Source organism: Emydura macquarii, unplaced genomic scaffold (assembly GCF_026122565.2).
Source record: "Emydura macquarii macquarii isolate MOO-44397 ecotype Brisbane River unplaced genomic scaffold, CSIRO-AGI_Emac_v2 contig_719, whole genome shotgun sequence".
NCBI classification, from domain to species: Eukaryota; Metazoa; Chordata; order Testudines; family Chelidae; genus Emydura; species Emydura macquarii.
The window spans coordinates 1,747,961-1,773,504 of NW_027130856.1; the positions used below are offsets into that span (position 1 = coordinate 1,747,961).

The 25,544-nt window shown below is 42.1% G+C and overlaps 1 long non-coding RNA gene across 1 annotated transcript in view; it reads left to right on the forward strand.

Moving 5' to 3' along the window:
• Positions 1-8,661: 8,661 nt before the first annotated feature.
• The window catches only part of LOC137149206 (uncharacterized), a 43,106-nt gene continuing 26,223 nt past the window's right edge, over positions 8,662-25,544 (forward strand). The window contains exon 1 of the long non-coding RNA XR_010918699.1: positions 8,662-9,167. This is a non-coding gene — a long non-coding RNA (uncharacterized lncRNA). The remainder of the gene's footprint in view (positions 9,168-25,544) is intronic.

Sequence of the window (25,544 nt, forward strand, 5' to 3'; positions counted from 1 at the left end):
AAATGAGTGTAAAAACCATTTCCCTTTCTGTGCCAGTTGGTATTTCCATAACACCTCATCTAAGGAACTCCAATTCTTTAATGAACATTAATTAATTAAAGCCTCACAGTGCCCTCATGAGGCTAATAAGGATTATATCCATTTTACAGATGGGAAACTTTGCTAGCTCAAGACTCTGGAATGAACTCCCACAGGAACTAGGAACCATCACAAACCTTGAAACCTTCCACACTGTGTGTAAGGTGCCGTCAATTTTGCCTTCTCTAACGTAAACATCTAGCGCCATGTCTGTGTATGGGTGTGTGTGTGTGTGTGCGCACATATATATATATATTTGTTTACAAATTCACAACAAAACACTTCAGTGTACATACTTTTCCCCGAGAAAAGAGGCGAAAGAACAAATGTGACAGATGTTAGTCACGTTGCTTAAAGACTACAGGAAGGCATTCAGTTACTACAGTGATGAATTCAATTTAAGCAGAAAAGAATAGAAAAGAAGAAAAGCTGAGTTACTTGCCAAAGATCACCCATTGAATCCAAATCAAAGATGGGAAATGAACCCATGGGTTTTCACTCCAATCCCCTGGTCTAACACTAGTCCAATATAAAAAATGAAATTCTGGACTTTAAATTCAACAGTGTAGTTGGTTAGAAAGACAGAACTCAAATTGTAAGTGTCTTTCCTTTCCCTTTTACAGTGGTCACCAGTTTAAAAAAATCAAAATCTATCACAATATTGTCCTATGTTTAGAATGGGAAATAACTGTGTTATTTAGTTACTACTCTTTGGTCAGCAGTGGCTATATGCTAGGTTATTTAATGGTGACCACTGTACCTCAAAGCGACATATACTCAATAGGAAAGTTATAATCCTGTGTCAATGAATGTTATTTGCACTATGTATTCTGCTGTAACATATGTATGAATAATGCCCTCAAATTTGGAGTCATTTATGACAGTTCAAGGTGTTCCAAGTTTCCTTAACATTAAAAAGTAATTAAAAAAATAGCTGCTGTGTAACTAGGAACTTCTGGGAAGAGGTTTGTTCTGGTGGAAACTCAGTTTCCCAATACCACCTGGGCTGATGTAAGGAAAATGTCTATCCTCTAACACAGTTCCATATTGTAAAAGACTGCCTATTCTGGAAGGTATGGATTATCTAATGTTGGCCTGTCTCTGAGGAACTACATGCATTCCTTGCTGAAATGTATTGCAAATTTCATCCATTTTCTTATCTGTGCTTTCCAAAAAGGGAAAGAAACAAGAGAGACATGTTGCACTTTCATATATTCTTCAAGAATTTCTAATTGAGAAACAATATGTGAAATAAAGGTGATCACATCTAGCTGCATAATGCTCTACGTTTTAGTCCTGACACAATAATTGCCTATTGATTACCTACCTATTTTAAACAGTCTACTTTTACACCTGGAAATTCCTACATCTAATCTTCATTTTGAGGAGGTTTTTGTTTTAATTTTAAAACATGCTTTATAAAAATAGCAGAGCTTATATCCCAGTGGTCGTTTATGTGGAACATTCTGTGCATATTTAAGGATCACAACTTTGAATTAAGCCTCTTATTCAACATTGACTGGGTTGTTTATAGGCTGCATATGTCACTAAGATCTCATAAACAGTGTATTAAGTCTTGAAAATGTGATATATTTATCAACCACAGTACAATGAGGTGCTCTCCAGGGACTAGACAAGGAGTGAGCAACACGAGGCTAGGTTGCAGGTGAAGTTACACCATCTGTTTTCAGCGCAAGACACAGAAGAGAGATATGAGAGGAGCTGAAAGGAGGCATTCATAAAAAGCTGATTCATCACTACTCTACTCACACCCAAACATGGAAAACAATAATGTTTTTATTAAAGTGCCATCAATCCAAAACGGCATTTGAGTTGAGCAAAGAGTGCATATGACTTGCAATTAAATGTGGTTGGTTGACTTAATTTCCTCTTTCATTATATTTTGAAACTGTACTTCTTGTTGTTTGTAGTAGGTAGAGAGAAAAGAGGTTTAGATTCAGGACAATGTCAGAGAGACTCCATGACTTATACTTTTATAACTTGTTTAAAATAAGGCAGCATTTCTGTACAGCACCCAGCACCCTTCACACTCAAAAATAATGAGAACATAATAAGGACAAAATTTGAAAGGCCATTCTTGAACATTTGCATCAAAATAAAGACGTGATGCATTCATCCTTCTCTGCACTGGAGACTCTTCCTTCAAGTCTAATAAGATAATCATCTGTCTGTTTCTCTTACAAGCAGCCACAGAAGATCTTCCTTGTACTGGCACCTGTTAGTAAAGTGGGAGCTGGGAAAATAGTCTATAATAACTTCATATAGAAGAAACCCTTCACAAGCAATTCATGGCACATTCATTATTCAGTAGATATACTCTGGCTTCCTGGATGTACTTGAAAAGGGCTGGTAAAGGAAGGGCACACAGGATACTGTCGCCAGTCCTTAAAACAGAGGCTAAAATACTTCCAGAGTTTCATTTCTGGCAGGATTGTAGCTGACATTTTAATAATACATTCTAAGGCCCTGATTCAACAATTCACTTAAGCATGTTGTTAGCAAAACTTAAACATTCACTTAAGTGCTTTACTAAATCAAGGCCTAAGTTGTAAGGTGAAAAGGGTCCAAGAAAGCTACCCCATTACAGCCCTTCCTTTTGGGTTTCTAATAGCTGCAGAAAGGGACTTCTCCTGCAGAAAAGACTGTGCCACTCTATTTTTTTAATATTTATAAATACGAATCAGCAACCCACACTGGCCTTCTACCTAATCACAAGACAGTATATGTATCCTATACACAGCATGTAGAGAGAGGAGAAAAATAAAGGAGGGTAGAGAATAAAATGTAGGGAGAAGGGCAAAAGAGAACGAGAGATAAGGAGGTGAAGAAAACAATAACACAACTCAGGAAAAGATTCACCATGGTCTATTAAAAGGAAAAGGCAGAAGGGAAAGAAGGTAGAACAGAAGCAAGGGAGATGTAGTATACAGAGTTTGTTGAATGATATTCAGTGAATCTCTTACATGATGAAGTTCACCAGTTTTCATCATATAGTATTATTCAGTCAATATGGGTGACATTCATCAAATAAGATATTTTCTCTTGTTTAACCAACCACAGTAAGCTACACTTTAAAAAAATATGTGACTGGAATAACATGTTGACTGGCAACATGTTATAACTACAATACCCAATAAACAGGGCACAGATGTGTTTTATTCCTTTCAATTGCAGGAAGCTTAGTATGATGTGGGAGTTGCTGTATGGTTTTTAACTGCTAAGCATAATTAATTTTAAGCAGCTAAATTCCTACGTAGCACACTGAAAACATACCCCGCCATGTCATGTTTCAACCCTAGAGAATTTTTATAACCTTGATATAAATCCTTGAAAAATGGAATTTGTAATAAAAATGCTGAAACTCAAGAATACCACAAGGCGGTAAGTAAAGAATGTTTCCAAATGGTACTCCTTTGTATATTCTGTGTTCCCCTTTGCCATTCATCTCTTAGCCAGGCTACTTTAACAGACTATGGGGTATTATGGGATAACAAAAACTTATTGATGGTGGTAATGCCAGCATATAAAGCAGATGTAAAATATTTTACTTATTTATCCCCTTCCACTACAAATCTTCTTGAAGCAGGTCTGGTAATTTACCAGCAGCAGGTACAATTTTATTGCCCACAATTAGATTTGGTTCACTGGTATTTCAATACCAGCAACATACAGTATTGCAGCACAAAAGACAATTCAGAAAGGGTACGTTAGCATCTCAAATGACATCCAGATGAGCTCCGGCCTCTGTAATCTTCTGTGAAGTGAAGGCTCATTACAAATATTCTATGGCAGCAAAACACCCCCCATCCCAGCGTTTTGTTGTGGTGATGGTAGTGACTCCACTGTGTTCTTCTGAACAGTTGCACAGAGTGTACTGGCTTAGCTGAATGCTTTTCTTATAGTTGTATCTCAGACATATTTCTACTGTACATTTCACTACTGCAGAAGCTGTAAAACTGAGGTAACTTCATAAACTTTGACTTCATTAGTACAGTAATCTGAATGCTGCATCTGGATAATTATTATCATTAAAAAGTTTTTAAACCCTTTGCACCTTTTTGCTTCTTTTTCAAGAACTGTTCTGAGTAGGTTTGTAAACTCCTAAGGAACCTGTCAAAAATGTAAAAATATTTTCATCCAAGGACCTCCTAGAACTAGTTTGTAACAAGCCTATGTTAATGAAGCTGCATAACCTCATTATGAGTTCGGTAAGTATTTTTATGGATAAAATGAGCAGCAAAGGTTAATGCCCATATTTTCAAAAGTAGCCTCTAATTTTGGGTGTCTCAGGTCTTGGGTGCCCAGCTTCAGACACCAAACACTGAAGCACAAAAAATGTGAGAGGCCATTCTTGAACACTTCCCCCTAAGTAACTTTCCCAGGGTCACATGGAAAGGGAGTGATAGCCCTGGGAATACAATCCAAGAGTCATGCTCTGACCAGTAGACAATTTTTCTCCCCTGCCATTAGTGAAAGTCACAGTGCTTTTAGCTAACATACACCCGCCACTTTGTTCCACAGCCTGCATGAAAACAAGGGCCAATTATCACAGTGCAGTCATGTAATTTCAAAGCTTTTTGGGTCATGCTCAAGCTGTTTGTGTGGCATCTGGAAGGCAAATTCTGTTGGGCTAGTTTGGAACATACACAAAGATTGTCTAAATAATCTGCCTCCGTGTCTGGCCATTACGTTATTTAATCCTCTTTGATTTTAAGCTCTTTGGGGCAAAGACCTTGCCTACCTCTGAATCTGTTCAGCTCCTAGTACACTAGATCCTGATCAAGGTTTCTAGGCATGACTATACAAATATATACTGAATAATAATTTGGGGCTAACCCCCCATCCTTTCTCAAGAGCACCAGGTGGGCTAGAGCCCACAGCACTTCCCAGGGAATGCCACGTAAGAAGGCCTCTGACTTTTTGGGGAGACTCCAAAGCAGTAATGACTGGCAGGAGTTATAGGGGCCAGCTCCTCTACCGCCTCAGGAACCCCAATCATGTCATGTGTGATGCAGAAATCCAGCCTGGAGATTATGAATGTGGATCGCCAGGGCCACGTCCTTATCTAATAGCCTGGGGCAGAGCAGGGGTTGTGGACATTTTGCTCCTCCAGGTATCCTGTACCATGGCAGCATGAATGGGCAGAAGCCAAGATTGAATCAAGCCTCTTTACTCTACAGATCTGCTTTGTGTTTCTTTAGAGAAAACCTGGTTTTCCTGCTGTTAGCTATTCTATGTGTTTATGCTGTGTATAGCACCAGGGTGTCCAATGTGAACTGGAGTTCATCGTAAAACAATAATTGTCAGAAAGCACCAATTGCAGATTCCTCCAGATGGTGGAGGTGAAGCAACAGCAGATCTTTCTTTTCAGAGTTAGCAGTAAGAAAAAAACCTATATATTAAGCAAACTTGATATGGACGTCACTGAGTAAAACTACACTGGGAACCCCACAATGCAATGCAATTTTTCTGACGATCCAACTGCACTTTAAGGAGGGAAGAATGTTCTCTCAGGACTGCTCAGAAGATCTGGGTGCTGATGTTCTTCTCCCTACTTGCCTCAACTCCCCAAAGTAAAGGCATCAAACTGCCAAGTTTAAATATTCTGTTGCTTGTGTGAAATCAATATCTAATCAAAGCCCAACAATGTGAAATGTGTTTCTTGTTTTTGCAATAAATTTTGTGTTTCTTGTTGCTGGTCCAAGTTCACTGCATTTTGTTTTCAAAGCAAACCTCTTGTTTTCATTCCACCAGAGAGCTGCCATAAAGCCAATCATTATTACTATAGGGCAATTTTTTTTTAATCTAACCACTTACAGCAAATGGTTTTCTTCACGTAGAAAGTCATTGTGTACCTGCATTACAAGGATAAGTCCTGAACACAAAAACCACTTAATGATTATTAATTAAATGAAGTGAGACAGAACACTAAAGGAGGGACTCAGAGATTAACTTTCAGAGGAAGTTTCTCTGATGACTAATAGTGACTACAAATGAGATGGGATATTACAATACAATTCTATTGCTGACAAAAATATTAACAGTAAATGACGACAGAGCTTTCATCTGGGACTAAAACAACATCTGGAGAGCATTAAGATTCTAAAATTTCCCTTTAAGTACTGATTGCCAAAGTTGAAACCAGCCACCCAGAAACTATGGCACTCAGAGTAACTCAATATTTTTTTTCATTAAAAATTACTTAAAGAGATTTACATCTTTCCTTAGTTGACATTGCATTGTTCCCATTGCAAGGTTTCGAGCTCTGATAATAGGTACATTATGAAAGGGGATGAAAAAAACACTGTGCATATGTTAGTCCTAGAGAGCAATCCTAGTTCCAGGAGTCCCCTTAATACTATCAGACACAAGCTTTCTGTGAAATCAGTGCATTTTTTCCATATATCTGTAGTTTATTATCACCATATGTGATGTTGATGTATTACATATTTAGAGAAGCAAGACAAGCCCCAGATATCAATAGGGATAAACAGAAGGAAACTGGGACACAAGAACTTTGAGACAATAATTCAAAGAAAACTGAAAAGCACTTTTTAAAAATAAGGCTCTATCACTTTTATTTTAGGTTTGCTCAACAAATTACAAGCTCAGTGTGTTTTGGGGAGAAGAGAACTAATACTTTGCTCATGTGTTAGCCCTTCAAATGGTCTAATTCCCAAAGATTCCCAAAGAGTGGTTTGAGCTGGCTAGTTATATGGTGCTAGCTACTCCTCCTTGTTTCCAGATGCTAAATTACATTAACCGAAGTTGAAAGTACATTATTTTTGGTGTTATTTCACTATGTCAGACCTTGCTATAGTTGCCCCAGGAATATTCTGCAGTCACTGGTGGGAGAGAGGTAACCCACAGAACTATGAATAAGGGGGAGATGTCCACAAAATAATCTGTCTGTTAAGACATGGCTCACATGATGAAAAGGTTTGAGAACTCTGATCTTAGTGATACACATTCAAAATCAGTACCAACATCTGCATCGTTTAATCCTGCAGCCAACTCTTGCTCACCTTCGTAATGCAAGGGGCCCAGTTGGATTCAATGGAGCTAGTCCTGTAAGTCAAGGAGGATTTAACCTTTGGTTAAATTTAATTTAACCTTTGGTGTACAAAGCTGATCTTCAAAATGTTCAGGTTTTCCTTAATGATTTGGCTGCCCATCTGTAATTTTGTCAGATTAGGGTTGGATTTTCAAAAGAGCTCAGGGCAAACCAACTAAGAAGTCCACTGAGATCCTTATGGCCAGATTTTCCAAAGAGTTCGTGTGTGTGTTTGTGAGTATATTTAAATGGGAGTTTGTGCTCTTTAAAAAATCTGGCTATAGTGTTTGTACAGATAAATCTGCTCTAAATGTCAGAGCTAATTCTTCTACATCAGGAAAACCTAACTATAAGTCCTCACCCTCCAGCATATCCTGGAAAAAATAACTGTACATAAAAATGGCTGCTCTGCAAGATGGACGATTTGGACATTTTCCCTAGATGTGCTGCTTTGCGTACCAGTTGCCAGCTCCCCATCCGCTGCTCCCTAGCCCCATATCTAGGCCAGGTAGTAAGTGGGTGGCATGTGTGTAGAGATTTTCTCTGCAGATGAGACAAAGTGGGTGTGCCAGAGTAGGCTGTTAACATCCTGAAATTTTCCTTCCTATCAGTTAGTAACTCATTATTGCTAAAGGCAATAAAGGAAACCTGCCAAATATAACAGCTAAAACCAACACCCTTGAAAACCATAATATTTAGGGGGAAAAAATCTCTGCTGCAGAGCCAGCTAACATAAGCTGCCAAATCTGCAGCCACAAGGGATCTTGGGTCACAGGGAGGTCCTCCGCAAGGAGAGGGCTGGTTCGTGTTTGAAGCTCCAAGAAGTCCCCGGTCTCCTTGTGCCTGCAGTTCTGGCACTCCTGAAGAGGCATCAGTTTGATGACCTTTTGCAGCTGCTGATGTTTGGGTATAAGATCCTGCCCGGGATCACAGACCCGCCTTCTCCATACAAATTACTCACCCTCTGAAAATAGAAAGGCAATGGGTGTGACTTTTATGCAAACTGACATCCTCTATCCAAGCTACCTGCCTCTGTAATAACATATTGTGTCTGCCACCCTTCTACGGGGAACCGCTATCCTAGACTGCTATAATACTACAGTCTACAGAGAAATCTGAGATTGTAGGCCAGGAATTTCCAAAGTGCCTAGGGATTTTGGGTGCCCAGCTTGCAATTCTTTTGAAAAGGTTTGGATTTCAGACAGTGCTGAACACCTGCTCTCTAAAATCAAGCCCATTTCTGATGTCCCAGTTGAGTACCCAAAAGCTGAGATATCCCAAAATCACTAGTCATTTATGAATTTCTTGTTGTGTTGGGACGTCCATCCCACACGGGACTGACAGGGGTTAAGGTGGCCAAGTAGGCCAATTAACTCCACAGGCTCCACCTGGAGGAGAAGCCAGGGAGCAAGGAACTAATTGAAAGCAGGCTCAGTTGGGTAGGAACAGGCAGGGCCTATAAAGCCAGGTAGCTGGCCACAGCAGGGGGTTGCTACTGGGAAAGGGCAGTGACTCCCCGGGAAGAGGGAGAAGTGTTCAGAGGCATGCAGGCTGCAGTTGGTCCCTGGGACAAGGGAGGAAGGTTTGGAGTTGGTATGCCCAGAGAAAGGAGGTGAACAAGAAGTATAGAAAGCACTCCAGGGAAGGAAGAGTGAGGGCAGAGAAGAAAAATCCCAGAACTGCTTGGTTGAGGGTCCCTGGATTGGAACCTGGAGTAGCATGTGGGCCTATCAGCCACCGAGGGCATGGCATGGCATGGCATAGACCAGCAGGGCAGCGACTAGGAGGACTACCTGACACTGCCAGTGCGGAGAAAGACTTTGTTACCTCAGAAGGGGGAAATGCTAAGTGAACTAGCTGGAGGGCTGAGTCAAGAGGGAGAGGCTGCAGGTCCTGTGCCAGAGAGGCACTGCAGAGCAGAGAGAGGTGGAGCGACAGTGTGCAAACTGCAGAAAGGGGAGCCAACCTCAAGAGCTAATCCCCACAGTGACCAGGAGGAGGTGCCGGTGCAGTGGTGAGTGGAGTGTCATGTGTCACTTGACCATACGTTTTGTCTGAGTCCTGCAATGTTTGCTATCCCTTCATCTGCAATGTGCTTGCCATACGTAATCTCTTAAGCTACTTGGCTACTTCTCCTGTTGGTAGTGGGGTGGCGTTCCTGTAACTAGAAGCTCTGGCTCTCTTGAGCAAGAGTTAGCTCAATGCCTTTGGACAACTCCTTTGATTCATATAGGGCTCTACAAAAACCTTTTGCAGAATATACAGGTAGCTCTTAAGAGTTCCCATTAACTTCTCAGTAACCCAAGTCCTCTCTAAGTAATAAGTCCAGATATTATCACTAGATTCTTCAGAGCCACTGCAAAAGTAATCTTTTCTGCCCTACCTATGTGCTGGCAATCTTTATTCTACACCCTCCCTCATTTCCCTTCTATTCCCATGTTCATTTTTATCTGCCTGCCAGACTTGAGCTCCAGCTGGTTGTTAGAATATTTCCTCATATGGCTGTGCTTAAAAAGCAAAGAGCTTGTATTTGTTGGTGCCGATTTGTGGCATGTGAGGCTGTATGAAGGAAAACAAATGTTTGAGATGTTTGTGAAGGTGCTGTCATGAGACAAAGCAGGAAGCTGGGGCCCAATATTAATACGTTCACTTGTACTTGGATATACAGGAATCTGTTCAATCTCTCTGTAATGACTTTCCTTCGTGAAGTTTCCATCCCATTCTCACTTTCTGGATTTGTCTCTTGGGTTATGCTGCTCTTTGGATGAACAGGATTGTAGCAGGAAAGGGGCTTTCTTCTTAAAACTACAGTATTATTTCCAATCATCTCCTTCATTTAAAGCAAATATTACTCAATCTATGCAATGTGGCACCTAGTTAATAGAACTGGCACGTGGTGCAAACCCCTTCCCTCCCTTGGGACCCTCACAGGACCCTGTGCACAGCAGAGCCAGGGAGATTGTGCTGTGTGGGAACAGAAAAGGGTTTGGGAACCCCATTCAGAATATTGTATCCTCTGTGTAATACAAAGGAAAGGTCGGAGGGAGGGGCTCACCTCAAAGAGTTTGGAGGATTAGCAGATGTATGGCCAGTAAATCTGTGGCTACCTAAATCCCATGCTGGGACTGATGTCTGGAAAGGATGGAGATGGGTATCACAGATGCCAATACAGCCTTTAGGGTTGTAATAGCTGCCATAATGTTGTGCTTAACATAACAGAAAGGAGCTAACCCTATGTTTACGAGGTGCCCTGAGAATCTATATACCCAGACTTGGTGCAAGGGTTAGGTTTTCTTCCTTCTCCATGGATAAAATTCTTCCTGTGTGGAGGCCAAGGTAACACCTACTTAAACCCTACAGATTTAAATAGGAGCGGGGCAAAAAATTTTTGCTGAAACTTTTATTCAGTGAAAAATGCAGCTTCAGCAATGCTGAAATATTTTGTGACTTTACATTGTTTTTGCCAAATTAGTTAATCTTGAAAACAATCTGAAAAAGTCAGAACACTTCATTTAGGCATTTTCTAAATGAAAGGACTCTATTTTTCAGTTTGAAACACCTTTTTCGTTTCCAAATGTCCTTTGATTGTATTTTTAAAATTCAAAAACATTAAAATCACTAAAATTCACAACACATTTCATTTTAAAAAGTTTCATTTGACGTGAAATGAATTTTCATTGACTTTTGAATTGCCAAAAATTTCCAAAACCAGATTGGTTTTGATTAAACCCCAAACCCTAATTTTCTGACTTTGAAATTGCCAGGTAACCGAAAAATCCATTAATCTCTCAGATCTCACTGAAATGCTGCATGGAACTTGTGCTGGCTCTACCTGAATACAAATATTCACCCCTTATGACAAAAGAGATGAATGCACCATTTGCTCTGTTCAGAACAAAGCTGCATACATTAAAGGCCTCAGTCTTGGCTTCCAATCTTTCTTTACAAAAAATAATATTATTTGTATATATGAGAGCAGCCCAACACACACATCATGTCACACTGTGCAGCACTGAACTTCCTAGGGACAGCGATTGCCAGACAGGCTCTTTTTTTCCCTTTATCTGGGCTTTTATTAACACATTGCTAGATCCTTCTGTCTGAGTGCACCTGCTGCACGATGAATGACATGCCACCCTGGGGAAATTACAGGGATAGTACAGGCAGAGGAATAAGGAGCAATGAATTAGCCAGTGTAAGTGTAGATGCTTCATATTGCTAGCTACTTATCCAGCTCTGTTTGAATGCATAAATTGAAACCTGTTCCTGAAAACAAGGGATATTTGTTATAGTTACAGAAGTCAACACTAAGTTATATTAAGCTACAAGGCATAACAGTAACACAGTATTTCATTTAAAGCGCCTTAGCAAACTTCAACCAGCCAGTCCCAGCTGGGCTGAGCACTTTTTTCTTTTTCTTTTTTTTTTTCCCCCTCTAACACTGGCTGTGAACACCTTTTAAAAATCAAAGAACTAGAAGAAAAAGGAATCACTTTAATTAACGATATTGGGGGCAAAACTTATTTAAAATCCCCAAATGTAAGGCCTCTTTCTGTGCATACACAACCTACAGTTGCACAACCAAATATTTCTGTAAGTACAAGACAGCTGAACACTTGGTCCTCAGGAATACATTTTCAAAGGTGAGCATAATGTGTGCTTCCAGATAAGGACATTTGTTTGCATAAACTGGGTAACTATCCATCTAATAGTTACCCAGTTTCATAGCCAGTTACCTACTTTGTACTTGCAAATGCAGATTTTTGTGTATATATTTGCATGGGATCAGCCATTGTGCTCATCTTTGAAAATTTGGCTTTCAAAAAAAAAAGCAAATCTATTCGATTCCAAAATTCTAGGGAGCAGTACAACTGGTATTTATTGCCTTTCACTTCTTTACTTCCTCTGCAACCACTCAGATAATTTTCCCCCTTGAAATATGACAAACAAAGGAAAATAACTTGAAGAAGGATCACTTTTTGCACTTGGAAGTGAGGCCCTAAGAGGTGAAGTGACCTGCCCAAGGTCATTCAAAGTCCTTGGCAGAGCTGGGAAATTAACCCAGATCACCTGAGTCCCATTCCAAATGCACTAATCACAAGTTTATTGAAAATATTGGATACTTTAAGGTTCATGCTGTGATGAGCACAAAGACTGAAGCTGTACCTGGTTCTTGTTCAGGGGAACCCAGTAACAGAAGCTCCTTGTGCTTTTCCATCCACTTTGTGCCCCTATACAGGGGACAAACACCTCCTGATCCTTAATGACTCAACATCCACATAGCGTTTATCTGTTTGCTATCATGATTTCACTTTGACTTACTGTTCTTGCCTTGACTTTACACTGGTGTAAATGAGACCAGAATCTGACCTAGTGATTACTGGGCATGCGCATACTGTGTATACATTTTTCCTAATTTTTGAACATTACTATTAACATTACACACCTAAGAACTTTGGTTAAATATTCATTCATTCATTAGGATTTTTATTGTTCATCAGCACATCTAACCTTAGGTGCTCAGCTATGACAGAGATGAGCACCAGGACAAAATCCTAAAATACATCTGTTGTTTGAGATTATTTCTATGCAAATTGATTTGAAAGCAGGGATTTGTCACCTCTGTAAATAAATTCTATTATAGAGTGTGTGTGTTTTTATTGGACATGCAATTCTATTTATCAGGGCAGGTAGATCTTTTTCAGAAATGTGGAAGGGGTCTTCAGCTGTGAGTCTCCTGTTTAAATCAGTTGCACAATAAACCCACGCAATTTTGAAATATAGCACTGAATTGACTACAAGAAACTTTACTGTGTTTGCCAAATGGTGGCCAGACACGCACATGATAGCCTGCTAGCAGGGTGCTCCTGCCCTGTGTGTGAACTACATGCTACCAAAGAGGAGTTAAACAATACTCTTGTTGCAGATAGCATTTTATGGTATGGCTACACTAGAATATTTCTCTTGTGTTAATTAGCTACCCAATAAACTCAAGGTAGCTAACATGTTTATGAAGGCTAGTTTGGACACTCCCTAGATTGTTCCAGGGTATTTGTGGTTTACAGCCTAGGGTAACTGTCTGTAGGATTAGTCCTAGGATAAACCACAAGCATTTGTATCATGGACCAAATATTTGAGGAGTGTCCAGACAGGCCTTTGCAAATACTGTCATTATTAATCATGTTTATTACAAGATCAGGGTCCCATTGTGCCAGGCACTGAATTAATACCGAATAGCAGACAGTCCCTGACTCAAAGAATTTACAATCATTGGATAGGTCTATGCTGCAGTTAGACACCCATGGCTGACTGGCGCAGAACCTCAAGGGCCTCAGGCTAAGTGGCCGTTTAGTTGCTGTGTAGACATTCAGGCTTGGGCTGCAGCCCAAGATCTGGGACCCTCCCACCTCACAGGATCCTGGAGCCCGGACTCCAGCCAGAGCCCAAATGTCTCCAGCACAATTAAACAGCCCCGTGAGCCCAAGTCAGCTGTGAGTTTTTAATTGCAATATAGACATGCTCTAAATAGCCAAGACAAACTTAAGGTGGAGAAATGGGATGTGATGACACACAAGCAAAGTGAATAATGAGGGGTGGGAAATGTAATGTTAGTGCCCTGATTTTTGGGGAAGGGTTTAGTGAGGAGAAGATTAACTAAAGATAAGACCAGAGAAGGGAGAGGGGACACTAAAGGCAAGGGGAGGAGGGAGGAGAAGCAGAGGTGGAGTGCGGTTGAGGTGCAGAGACTGAGGGAATACGTAGGTTGGAACAAACAGCCAATTACCAGAGGGGAAAGACTTCTAGAGTTTTCACTCTGCATAAATACTGACCTTATCAGCACCTGTGAATCCCTGCTTCAACTGCTTCTGCAGCTGGCTTCAAGGAGACGGCGTTATGCATGGTCCACCCTGTCAATCTCCTGGACACTCTGTGGGCATTCGGCTTTGGGCCCCAGTTTGTGGTCTTTCTCCAAACGCCTCCATACAGTATTTGGTCAAGCTCAACTAGATCCTGGATGAACGTGTCCACTCCAGGCGAGGGGTGCATCAAGGGGCTGTCTGCTGTCAGGCTAGCTATGCACTCTGGCTATCGAGCCCTTCCTCCTCTGTAGGAGGTTGATGGGGTTGGTGCCCCACAAGCCTCAGTTGTGGGTGGTCCTGTCAGTGTACCCTGATGTCGTGCTCCTTGTGGTCCAGGACCCAGGCCACCTGGCATGTGTGGAGGCCTACCAAGCTATCTGCTCAATGGCCTCCTCCACCTGGATCAAATGCCTCTGGCCTGATGTTCAGGGATGGGTGGCAGGCAAGCTCCATCCCCGCATCAGGCCATTCAGTGGAGTCTGCTGCTCTATCTGGGCGTGTACCTTTCTTCCACCCATCCTTCTGTGCCGGAGGGCTGGCAAGATTTGGGGGGCTGAGTGGCTGAGCGGCTGCGAAGGTGGACAGACTGCTCCAGTGCCTTTCCCTGTGAGGGAGCACGCTGGTGCTCAATCAGTGCTTCTCTCCATGCTCTGGCACTGGCTCAGCATCCTGAGCCTGGCCCTGGGTAACCTGCCCCATCTCCAAAGGTTAGCTCTAGAGTTACTGCACTGGGTCTCTGCAGGGGTTCTGAATCTTCCCCTAGAGGAGGGAGGCTGGGGCCTGCTCTGTCTTCACAATCAGGTCCATGTCTTCCACCTCAAGGCCCTGCAGAGACTCTGTTCTGGTGCAGGTAGTCTGGCATGGGTCATCTTGGTGCACACCTTCCTCTGCCGCCTCCAGGGGCTCCAGTAAGACTAGCAGCTCTTTTATCTCCATGTGAGGGATCTTCCATGAGATTCCTCTGCGCTGCTGGTCTTCTAACTGGACCTCCTCCAGACCTGGAAGCTGGTTTTGGTGACCAGATGTGTGGCAGCCACTGAGCAGGCAGATCTCCTCCATGGAGCCCCTGCTATGCAACCCCTAGCTTGGTGTGCAGGTGGCAGAGTCCCATCAGTGCACCACAGGTTAGTTGTGGCAGGAACCATCAGAATTGGAGACCTCCTGGACTAAGACCAGGAGGTGACTGGGTGGATTCCCCAGTGCTTGGCTGCCGCATGAGGCAACACACAGTACTCCAGGAGGTGAGGGCAGTCTTATTGCCCACCTCTCAGGCCTTCCTTGAGTGGGTCCTGCAGGAGGGTGCTTCCCACCTGGCCCTCACTTCTGGCCATCTGTACCTTTTCATCAGGCCCCCCTGTGCTGCAGGCCCTCCTGGCCTTCCTTTCTGCACACCCCAAGCCAGCTGCATAACTTGTAGCTGCTTCATTTTAGAACTGCACTGACATCAACTGTACACACTTGTGCTCCACACATTCTATTTCCTCTCTGGCACCAAGTGGAGGGATTTTTTACCACCTCTGGCGGGTGGGGAACCTGGTGGACCAATCAGTACTCCACCTTGGTCCCATGGCCTGCTGAGGATATTAGTTGGTGGCTCCTTCACAGAGCCAGGAGCATAGGCATGTACTGGTGCACTTCACCCCCATTCCCAACACCTGCCCCTTCTGTGGCATGAGGGAGATCCTGGCACTCATCTATCTTGAGTGCGCCAGGTTGAAGTCCCTTTTCTGGCTCCCCCAGAACCTTCCCTGAGGTTCTGGCTGCACTTCTCCCCTCACCTTCAAATATATGCATCTCATTCGTGGGCCCATGGAGTCGCAAGACCCCCTCGTTGACTTCCTCCTGCCACTGGCCACGGTGGTCAGTTATAAAACCAGAAGGAGGATGCTGGATGGGGAGGTGCTCTGCAACTGAGACCTATTTCCATTCCTCCATTCAATCACGTATCCAGGCAGAGTTCCTCTGGGTTGCGTCCACTGGCTCCCTTTGACACCTTTGAGGAGCAGTGGGCTGCCCAGGGTTCTCTGCTTGGTGTCCCCTTCTGGTTCCCTAATGTGGAACCTATAACCTCACTCCTGTCCCGCATTATTATGTGAGGGATCAGTAGCTCCTCCCCTTAGGCTGGGGAGGGGCCTTGCAGCCGCCCACTTCCTAGAACTTAATAGATTCTCAGGCTGGCTTCAGTCTGACTGTCCCTGCCCTGCCCTTCATTCCACAATACTACATGACTGGCCGGGGGACAGCCATGTGGGTCCAAGTGCCCACAGAGAGATGGTTGCTCTGCATAGCTCCAGGTCCAGAGGGGAGCATGTGGGTCCAGCTGTGCCTCACTTTAACCCCTCCTATCCAGGGCAACACTCCATGGGTAAGCTTGAACTCCACTAGCTTGTGTTAATTGGCAACCATTTAACTCAGGTAGCAACTCTTGTGTAGACAAGCCTTAGGTGAATGAAGGAGAAGCCCCTACTTTGACAAAAGGGCCCTGCTAAGCTTTTTTTCTAGCTGGACATTGCTCCTACACAGTGGGCAAGGACAGTCTTGTATCTAGAACACAGGATTGTGAGTCAGAAGTTATGGGTTTTATTCCTGGATTTGTCTCAAACTTCCTGTATGACCTTGGACAAATCACTTATTTAACTGCTCTGTATCCTGTCTCCCCTCTGTAAAATGGGGATCAGAATATTGACCTACCTCATCTGTGTGCTGAGGCTTAATGAACTATAGCTCATGGATAGCACTTCCCACCTCAGTGAATTTCTAAGTACAAGCCTTCCAAGGGGAGCAGTGGGGGCAAAAAACCTAGCTGGCTTCGAAACTGGGCTTGATAAATTTATGGAGGGGATAGTATGATGGGACAACCTAGTTTGGCAATTGACTGATCTTTGATCCCTGGTGGTAGATATGCCAATGGTCTGTGAAGGGATGTTAGATGGAGTCGGTTCTGAGTTATTATAGAGAATTCTTTCTGGGTGTCTGGCTGATGAGTCTTGCCCACATGCTCAGGGTTTAACTGATTGCCATATTTGGGGTCAGGAAGGAATTTTCCCCCAGGGCAGATTGACAAAGGCTTGGGAGTTTTTCGCCTTCCTCTGTAGCATGGGACACGACTCATTTGCTGGTGGATTCTCTGTATCTTGAAGTCTTTAAACCATGATTTGAGGACTTTAATAACTCAGTCATAGTCTAGAGGTTTATTACAGGAGTAGGTGGGTGAGGTTCTGTGGCCTGCATTGTGCAAAAGGTCAGACTAGATGATCATATTGGTCCCTTCTGACCTTAGAGTCTGAGTCTACAAAGAGTGCCAGATCCCATGATACTGGGTGCTTTACAAGTGCTGGTAAAAGTAATAACATAGTAGTACTCAGAAATGTCTTCTAAAATTCCAAACACCACTGCAGCCATGACCCATATGCAGAATTAGCCAACCTTTCTGGGGATTTTCAGTTATGCTAATTATTCACTTCCCTTTCATAGATTCATCAGGGGCTCTAAACTGGATTGATTTCTCACCTGCACATTCATTTTAAAAAAAAATTACCCCATACATGGATGGATGTAAAAACTGAAATGGGGTACATCAGACATTTCTGAAGGTTCCTTTTTGTATACTGTTTACCTACTGAAGAGAGATGACTCTCTTTTAAAATACAATAGCAGCTGTAAGACATGAGCATTTCCAACAGTGCAACAAACAGAAAACTAGATTCCCCCTTATTGTGTCAGAAGCCAAACTCTCAGCCAGCTGTAGAGGAAATAAGGCGTTTACTTTATTTGCAATGTCAGTAAGGGCTGATGTGCAAATTTCCTGTCTAGCTCCCCCAAAGATTAGCAAAACTTGAGCAAAGGCTGTGTATATTTGTTTTTAATTTTGTTTTATTTAATTTTACTGTTTTGGTGACATGGTGCTGAAAAAGAAATGCATTCCCAGGAGGGAGGTGAGGAAAACTGCAACTGAAATGTACCATGGGAAACTGATCATGCATTTGACAAAGAAAGAAAAGCTCAGATGCTGGGCCAACCCTGATGTGATGCTTGTAATTCTAGTCCATGTAAAGCCATGTTTTGCAGCCTCATGCCACCATTTTCATTCTCTCAGGTAATTGATCAGTTGAGCTGAGGTCCACTGTAAGCCCATGTCTCCAGTCTATCCCCTGAGCATACCCTGTTCCCATTCAGAAAGTGATCCTCTCCTAACATTTATTTTACTTGAAAATATGTATCTTTATTAAAAGAATAATATGTGAATTTCCCTCTGGAATAAGATAGGCAGTTTTTGTTCCTCCTGAGGTTTATATGACTGGTCTGTAAGCAGGCAAAAAGAATGGTATGTTCTGGAGCTCTTGCGATATCTCTTGGCTCCACTAGAGGATTTAGTAATGCTGTCGGCAGAAATGGACTTCCTGGGCCTAAGAGCTTGAGAAGCATTCTTTGCCCTGGCTGACCACTGAAATCTGGATTGTTTTCCCAGCTGCTTCTGGGCCTCCTGTAATTGACAGCATTGGAAAGTGAAAGAGAGCTATGGGAACCAAATTGCAAGGGAACAGATGAGCAGATTCAGACCAATGTAGAATGAAAGATGCACTTAAGTCATTGTGGTGTTCAAAACAGTACAGGCCACTGTAAAGCTTTGTGGTTTACAAGGAGCATGGGAGAAGCCAGGGTTCCTAACTCATTAGCAATGAAGGTCTCTTCAGCATTGGGACTGTGCCATTGAAACAGAAATTGGGAGCGATGAGCTTTATCTGCCTTGTTGTAACTGGCTTCCTGTTTGTAACTAGAAACAAGTAGTTAGAAAAAGACCCATGTCTGCTTTAGGAATGGCTAGAAATTTCCCCAGATTTGGCATCTCTGAGGTTGATGAAATTCTGGTGTGGAGTCTGCTCATTTGTTTAGCTTCCTAGGAAATGGAAAAAGCAGAGTGAAATTTCACAGCACTCGGATTCTCTGAATTTTTTAAAGTGTTCTTTATTAATATGAATCATTTTGGCAGCTTCAGATACCTCATAACCCCTATTTAATCAGTCAGTCTAAGAGCTGACCCTGCCTGGCCACAACCTGTATGACCTGAGCACAAATGAGATGGAAGAGGAACCACTGGGCCCCAAGCTCCTGGTAGGGTAAACAGCTGGCTTGCTTCAAAATTGATACTGATCGCCTGATTTCTGTTAGGAAGAATTTCATAATAAATGCCCTTATATGGATGTGGAATAAGAAAAACCTTAATTCTTATTCTGTGGTGTCGTGGTCTGTCTTTAGGATGCATAGGATAAAAGGACCCAGACTGCATGGTACTGGAGACTGTCGCTTACCACTGTAGTTAAAGCTGGAAAGCCAGGCTACCAATACTACATATGTCAGCAGAAGTTGTTAAAATTTTACAGGTCAGAGTTATAAGACTGGGAATTGGCCCAATTTGAGATTCTCCGTCTCCCTCGCCTCTTTAGTTGTCTATTTCTGCAGTGTTCATTTAGCCAATAGAAGACTGATCACTGAACTCAACAATAGAGTGGTGACTTAAAAAAAAAAAAAAAAAAAAAAAAAAAGCCATCTTCTTCCTTTCGTCCATTTATGACACAGGCCTGTTCCAATCAGATATGGTGCTGTCTGGTATATCCAGCTCCAAGTCACCTTTCCTGTGTTTCACTGAGACTCCTGCCCCCGATTGCTTCACAAAAGTACACAGAAAAAGGAAACTTCCTCAGCCTTTACAGAGAGGTCTTCATCTCCTGACTGGGCAATGTGCTTCTTTCTCTTCTGGATCCTTCCTTGCCTGTGACAGGGAAGTTGAACTTTTTTCTTTTTGAACAGTGATTGCTGGGCATATCGGTAAAGAATTGCTCTTAGTCTCCAATAAGGACATATGCTTTGGGGTCCCTCTTCCCACAATCATGGAATAATTTCTACCAATTTGAATGCGGGTCCATATTTTTACCTCTAAATTTCTTCCCATTTCCCATGAATGCATGGTGCTTACATAAATATGAAACACATTTCTCTCTAAATTGAACAGAAATTATTACCCAAGGGAACCTTACATATTCTGCTGACACACTATTTATTCTGTGGCTATCAGAAGGTTAATGGTCATGTGTGCCGTTAAAGTTATTGCAGTGATGATCTCTTTGGTTTTCAGATTAGATTTGGAGTTGTTCCACACAGATGTGTAGAGTAGAATCTTCATAGCTAAATTATATATTATTGGCACTGACTTTTCTCTTAGGAATCTCAAGCTGCTGGGGTAGACTGTCTATTTTCTAATTCAATAACTGCACAGGAGTAAAATATTCCTCAGCTTGTTTGTGGCTATCTGTTACCTTGTAAAATTTTAAAACATTGCAGATCATTTTGCTCTTTTCTCATTTCACTATTAAGGTGAACATAGCCTTATGCTGCATCATTACTTTTTAAAATGCTAATCAGTCAGTGATGGAGTGAAGAATATTGAGTTTGCTATTTTGATATAGTCATCCTCCTTTATGAAAGGTATTGGTATCCTGAAAACCAAGAAACGCAAAAAGAATTAGCGGTAAGACTTAAACAATTCAGTCTGTTCTTACAGCTTCCACTGTATGGATGATGCATTGTCTTGTTTAAAAAATGAGCAACATTTTGAGTACTTACCTAGGTGACTTTCAAGTTGTGCAGTGTTCCTTTCTATCCAAAGTGGTATTTAAATTAATCACTACTTAGTGATTCACCAATCCTCATAAGATTTGAAACATCAACTTTGATAACAAATCAAAAGTTGCTGGATGCTTCCACTAATCTCATAGTCAAAGGCCATCCCCTTAACACTTGGTGTAAAAACCTATAGGGCTAGAACTTGGGATCATCAGGTTTAGAGCTGCTGATATCACTGCCTCACCACTAAAGGCTTAGACTGGGTAACTGTGGAAGGACTCTGCCTAACGCTCTTTGCTCAACAGGAAGTATGGTCTGAGTAGCAGCCCCTCAGCCTGCTGATTGGCTAATACCAGTATATAAACCAGGAAGCCATGATAGGGAGCTGTCTGACTAATAGACTTCTTGCCTGCTCCTGCTAGTGATAGACCCTAGACAATCGCTTCAGATGCTGGTTTGTCCTCAACCTCTCTACTTGATTGACTTCTGTAACCTGGCACCCAACTCCAATCTTCTGGTAACCTGCCCTTGCCTGCCTCCCGATTCCTGACTCTTGGTTTGCCCTTGGCTTTTCTCAGATTCTGATCTCCTAGCATCTGATGCCTGACTCTTGCTCTGACCACTAGCTCAGATTGCCTGCATCCTGGCTGATACTTTAAGTTAAATGGATTGAGCTCCTTGAGTCTCACTATATGGCATGTTTTCTAATCTTTTAATCATTCTCATTGGTCTTCTCGGAACCCTCTACAATTTGTCAACATTCTACTTGATCTGTTGGCAGTAGATAGCACCAGTGCCAAATACAGAGGTAAAATAACCTCTCTACTTCTACTCAAGATTCTCCTGTTTATGCATCCCAGGATCACATTAGCTCTTTTGACCATAACATCACACTGGGAGCTACCATGATCCCCAAATCTTTTTGAGTCACCGCTTCCCCGGTTAGAGTCCCTCCCCCCCACCACCATTCTGTAAGTGTGGCCTACATTCCTTGTTCCTACATGTATACATAGCTGTAATAAAATGCATGTTATTTACCAGTTTACCAAGCGATCCAGATTGCTCTGAATCAGCAACCTGTGCTCTTGATTATTTACCACTCCCCCAATAGTGTAGGGCAAAGAAAACATCCATTTGTTGACTATTCCTCATTTACAATTACAGTTAAAGACCTATTTGTTAGATAGCTGTTAATACATTTTATATCATTCTACTTTTTAAATCAAAATGTGCAGTATCAAGTCAAACGCCTTACAGAAGTTGAAGTATACTACGTCAACACTATCTGTATCAACCAAACTTGTAATTTCATTTTAAAAAAATCAAGTTAGTTTGACAGGAACTATTGTCCATAAACCCACGTTGATTCACATTAATTACATTACCCTCCTTTAGTTCTTTATTAATTGAATCCTGGATCAACTTCCCCTTTATGTTGCCCAGGATCAATGTCAGACTGACAGATCTATAGTTACCTGGGTCATCCTGTTTACCTGTTTTAAAATTTGGCACAACATTAGCTTTCTTCCAGTGCTCCAAGACCTGCTAAAAATCAATATTAACAGTCCAGAGAGCTCCTCGGCCACCTTTTTAAAAAATTCTTAGATGCAAGTCATCAGCTCAAATGGAGAGTGCTTGGTACTGACTTTCACACACAACTTCCAGTATTTGCTGGCTTCATTTGTGTAGGACCATTAAGACTAGCCTTTTTTAGAGTTTCCATGTTTCTGCTTCTAACCGGATGAAAACTGAGATTTGTGAAAGAGAATTGAACACAAATAACTTTCATACCTCAGAATGGGTTGGACTCCATTATGGCCATGTCTACTCTAGCAAGCTTACAGAGGCACAGCTGTACTGATGCAGCTGCACCGCTGTAAGATCACTTGTGTAGCCATTCTATGCTGACAGGAGAGAGCTCTCCCAGTGATTAACAAAACCACCTCAATGAGCAGGGGTAGCTATGTTGGCAGGAGAAGCTCTCCCACCAGCCTAACACTGTGCACACTACCACTTATGTCTGCAAAACTGTCACTGGGAGCTGTGGTATTGTTCACACCCGAGTGACAAGTTTTGCCAGCATAAGTGTTAGTGTAGACATGGCCTAAGTCTCTTAAGAATAAACCCTGTATAAAGCTTGCAATAAGAGATCCATAATTTATTACATTTAAATGCATCCACAAGAAACAAATACTTGGGGTGAGATCCTGCTTTCCTTTAAAGCAAGCCAACAGTATTACTTTTTTTTTTTTAAAGAGTACTTAGAATCATAGAGTTGGAAGGGACCTCAGGAGGTCATCTAGTCCAACCCCCTGCTCAAAGCAGGACTAACCTCAGCTATATCATCCCAACCAGGGCTTTGTCAAGCCTCAGCTTAAAAACCTCTAAAGATGGAGATTCCACCACCTCCCTAGGTAACCCATTCCAGTGCTTCACCACCCTCCTAGTGAAAAACTTTTTCCTAATGTCCAACCTAGACCTCCCCCCCTGCAACTTGAGACCATTGCTCCTTGTTCTGTCTGCCACCACTGAAAACAGCCTAGCTCCATCCTCCCTGGAACCCCCTTTCAGGTAGTTAAAGGCTGCTATCAAATCCCCCCTCATTCTTCTCCGCATGAGTCAGGGTATCAGAAGGGGATATCCTAATACACTTGAGACCTATTTTGAAATGCTAGAAATAGATGGCAAAAATCAATTAAATGCTTAGCAAAACTGAACTGTAAAGAGCTGGACAGAAATTTTCCAGTGGAATATTTTTCTCTTTGGCAAATGCCAATTTCTTAAAAGAAAAATATTTTGTGGAAATGTGTTGCCTTAGGCAAACATTCGTTTCAAAAGAAAAATTGAAAAAAAGTATCTAAGCGGAATTGAATGATTTTTTTTTTTCCATTTCAAAATCGCTTTGTTTCAATGTTTTGTTTTATTTTTTAAAAAACCATCAGTATTTTTTAAAAGTTAAAGTTGGAATTAAATATTTTGATTTCATTTGACCCCAAATGTTTTTCTGAATGATGGTTCCTGGGAAATTTCTAAGCTGTTGCTGTCTTCAGTGCATTCTGGAACTGAAGAAATTTTAAAATAGTGAAACTCCCCCCTGAAGCAAAAAAATTCAGTTCATATACAGCTCTATTGAATTGTTTTTCTGCAGCGATGTTATGTACACTACTGACCTATCCCATTATCTGTAACTAAACTTCTTAGCTACTTGGAAGGACAGGACATCTCTGGACTAGGACACTCTTCTCACAATTCATAGTGCGTCTCTATAGGCACTGTGAGTAAATAGTCCTTTATTGACATGCAGCATGTTCCTAAATACAACTATTATTCAAAACATGACATGGACATGGTGAACCTGCCAATAAGGCCTGAAAGATTACATTGTTCTGGTGTGTTCAGATTTATGTTTAGTTTTATTTTATCTGCCCATCCTTAGGACTAAGTTTAGGTAATATTTCTGGGTCTATGCATGAAACCACTGATGAAGACAAATACAAAGTTTACATTTTTATTCTTGCTCTCTTCCCTCATTTAATTTCAGTCCAGAGTAATGAGCAAATTATGCTTTGGGGGTGTGCATACAATTCCCACTGACTGAGGCACAGAAAGACTTAGTACTATGTCCAAGTTCATACAGAAAGTCATGGTCATGCTGGGAATTGAATCCAGTTATTTGAGTCCCAAGCCACTGTTTTAGCTACAAGACCATCCTGTTAATCCAAAGACAAGCCCTGCTGTGCTGTGTACCATTGTGGTATATGGCTTGTCTAAATTCAGCAATTGCCACTTTCTGAACACAGCCCTCTGTCTCTCAAGGTTAGTAGTTTGTAAGGAGTACAGCATTGGCAACCTTAATATCTAAAGAGGAATCACTTAATTCCAGCAAATATTCATGAGATTCAGGCAGGCCAAGGGATGCAGAGTTCAGAGCTCAGCATCACGGACTCGTTAAGCCTGATAGACGTCTAGAACTTTCCCACGTCTAGAACTCCACGGCCATGCTCCCTTTATATTATATTTGCATGGATTTAATTCTCTCTGCACTCTGGAAAACATAGTCCATTTTAACAGTGTCCACAACTTCGCTATAAGATACTTACATCTATTGTTTGTCCTTCTGGTCTGTTGACTTATATCTACTTTGGCAAACTACCATTTATGACATCAAACTGCATCTGATCTGAACCTGAGCCGGATGAAATATAATCTGTGGGTTGCAAAGCGCAGCCAGCCAGCAGCTCTACCAAAGCAAGCAAAAACAGAACTCCGGAGGTACTGTTCTGTGTACATGAACAGCACACAGGACCAAGAGCCAAAAGGCCAAATCTTTAAGTTCTTGTTCAGGTTCCACCGTGATCCTTACTCAGACAAAACTCTCAGTGATTTAAAAACTGACTGATGCCTTCAGGACTTGGACCTTAGGTTTTATAAAAAGATACATCTGACCAGGAGAGCTTCTTTAACAGAAGTCCATCTCTCTATTCTATCTTTCTACAAAAGAGCCATTATTAACTGACACTGCAATGGAGATTTGCTGGAAAACCAGCTGTTCTAACTGCACAGCTCTCCCCAGTTGCCTATGGGCTCTTCTGCAGCAGATGAGAATTTCAAAAGCTGCAGGCATGCCCACCTTCAGCTCGCTCTCTATTCTGGAGTGTGTGAAATGACTGCATGTCAAAGCCTTTGGCAGCCACAGACCTATGTGTGATGGGTATACAAGCCCTACGCTGAGCCAATGGGGTTAAAAGGCAATGTGGGGCCTAGGTAGCCCAGCCTCTACAGGCTTGCCGAGCATGCTCCAGCTGGAGGATTAAGTTAGGAGCGCAGAAGCCCAGGCTGCAGGAAAGAAGAATCCTCCTCCCAAAAGCCCAGACAGAATGTGGAGTCTGAGAAGGGGCCACCTACTGGGC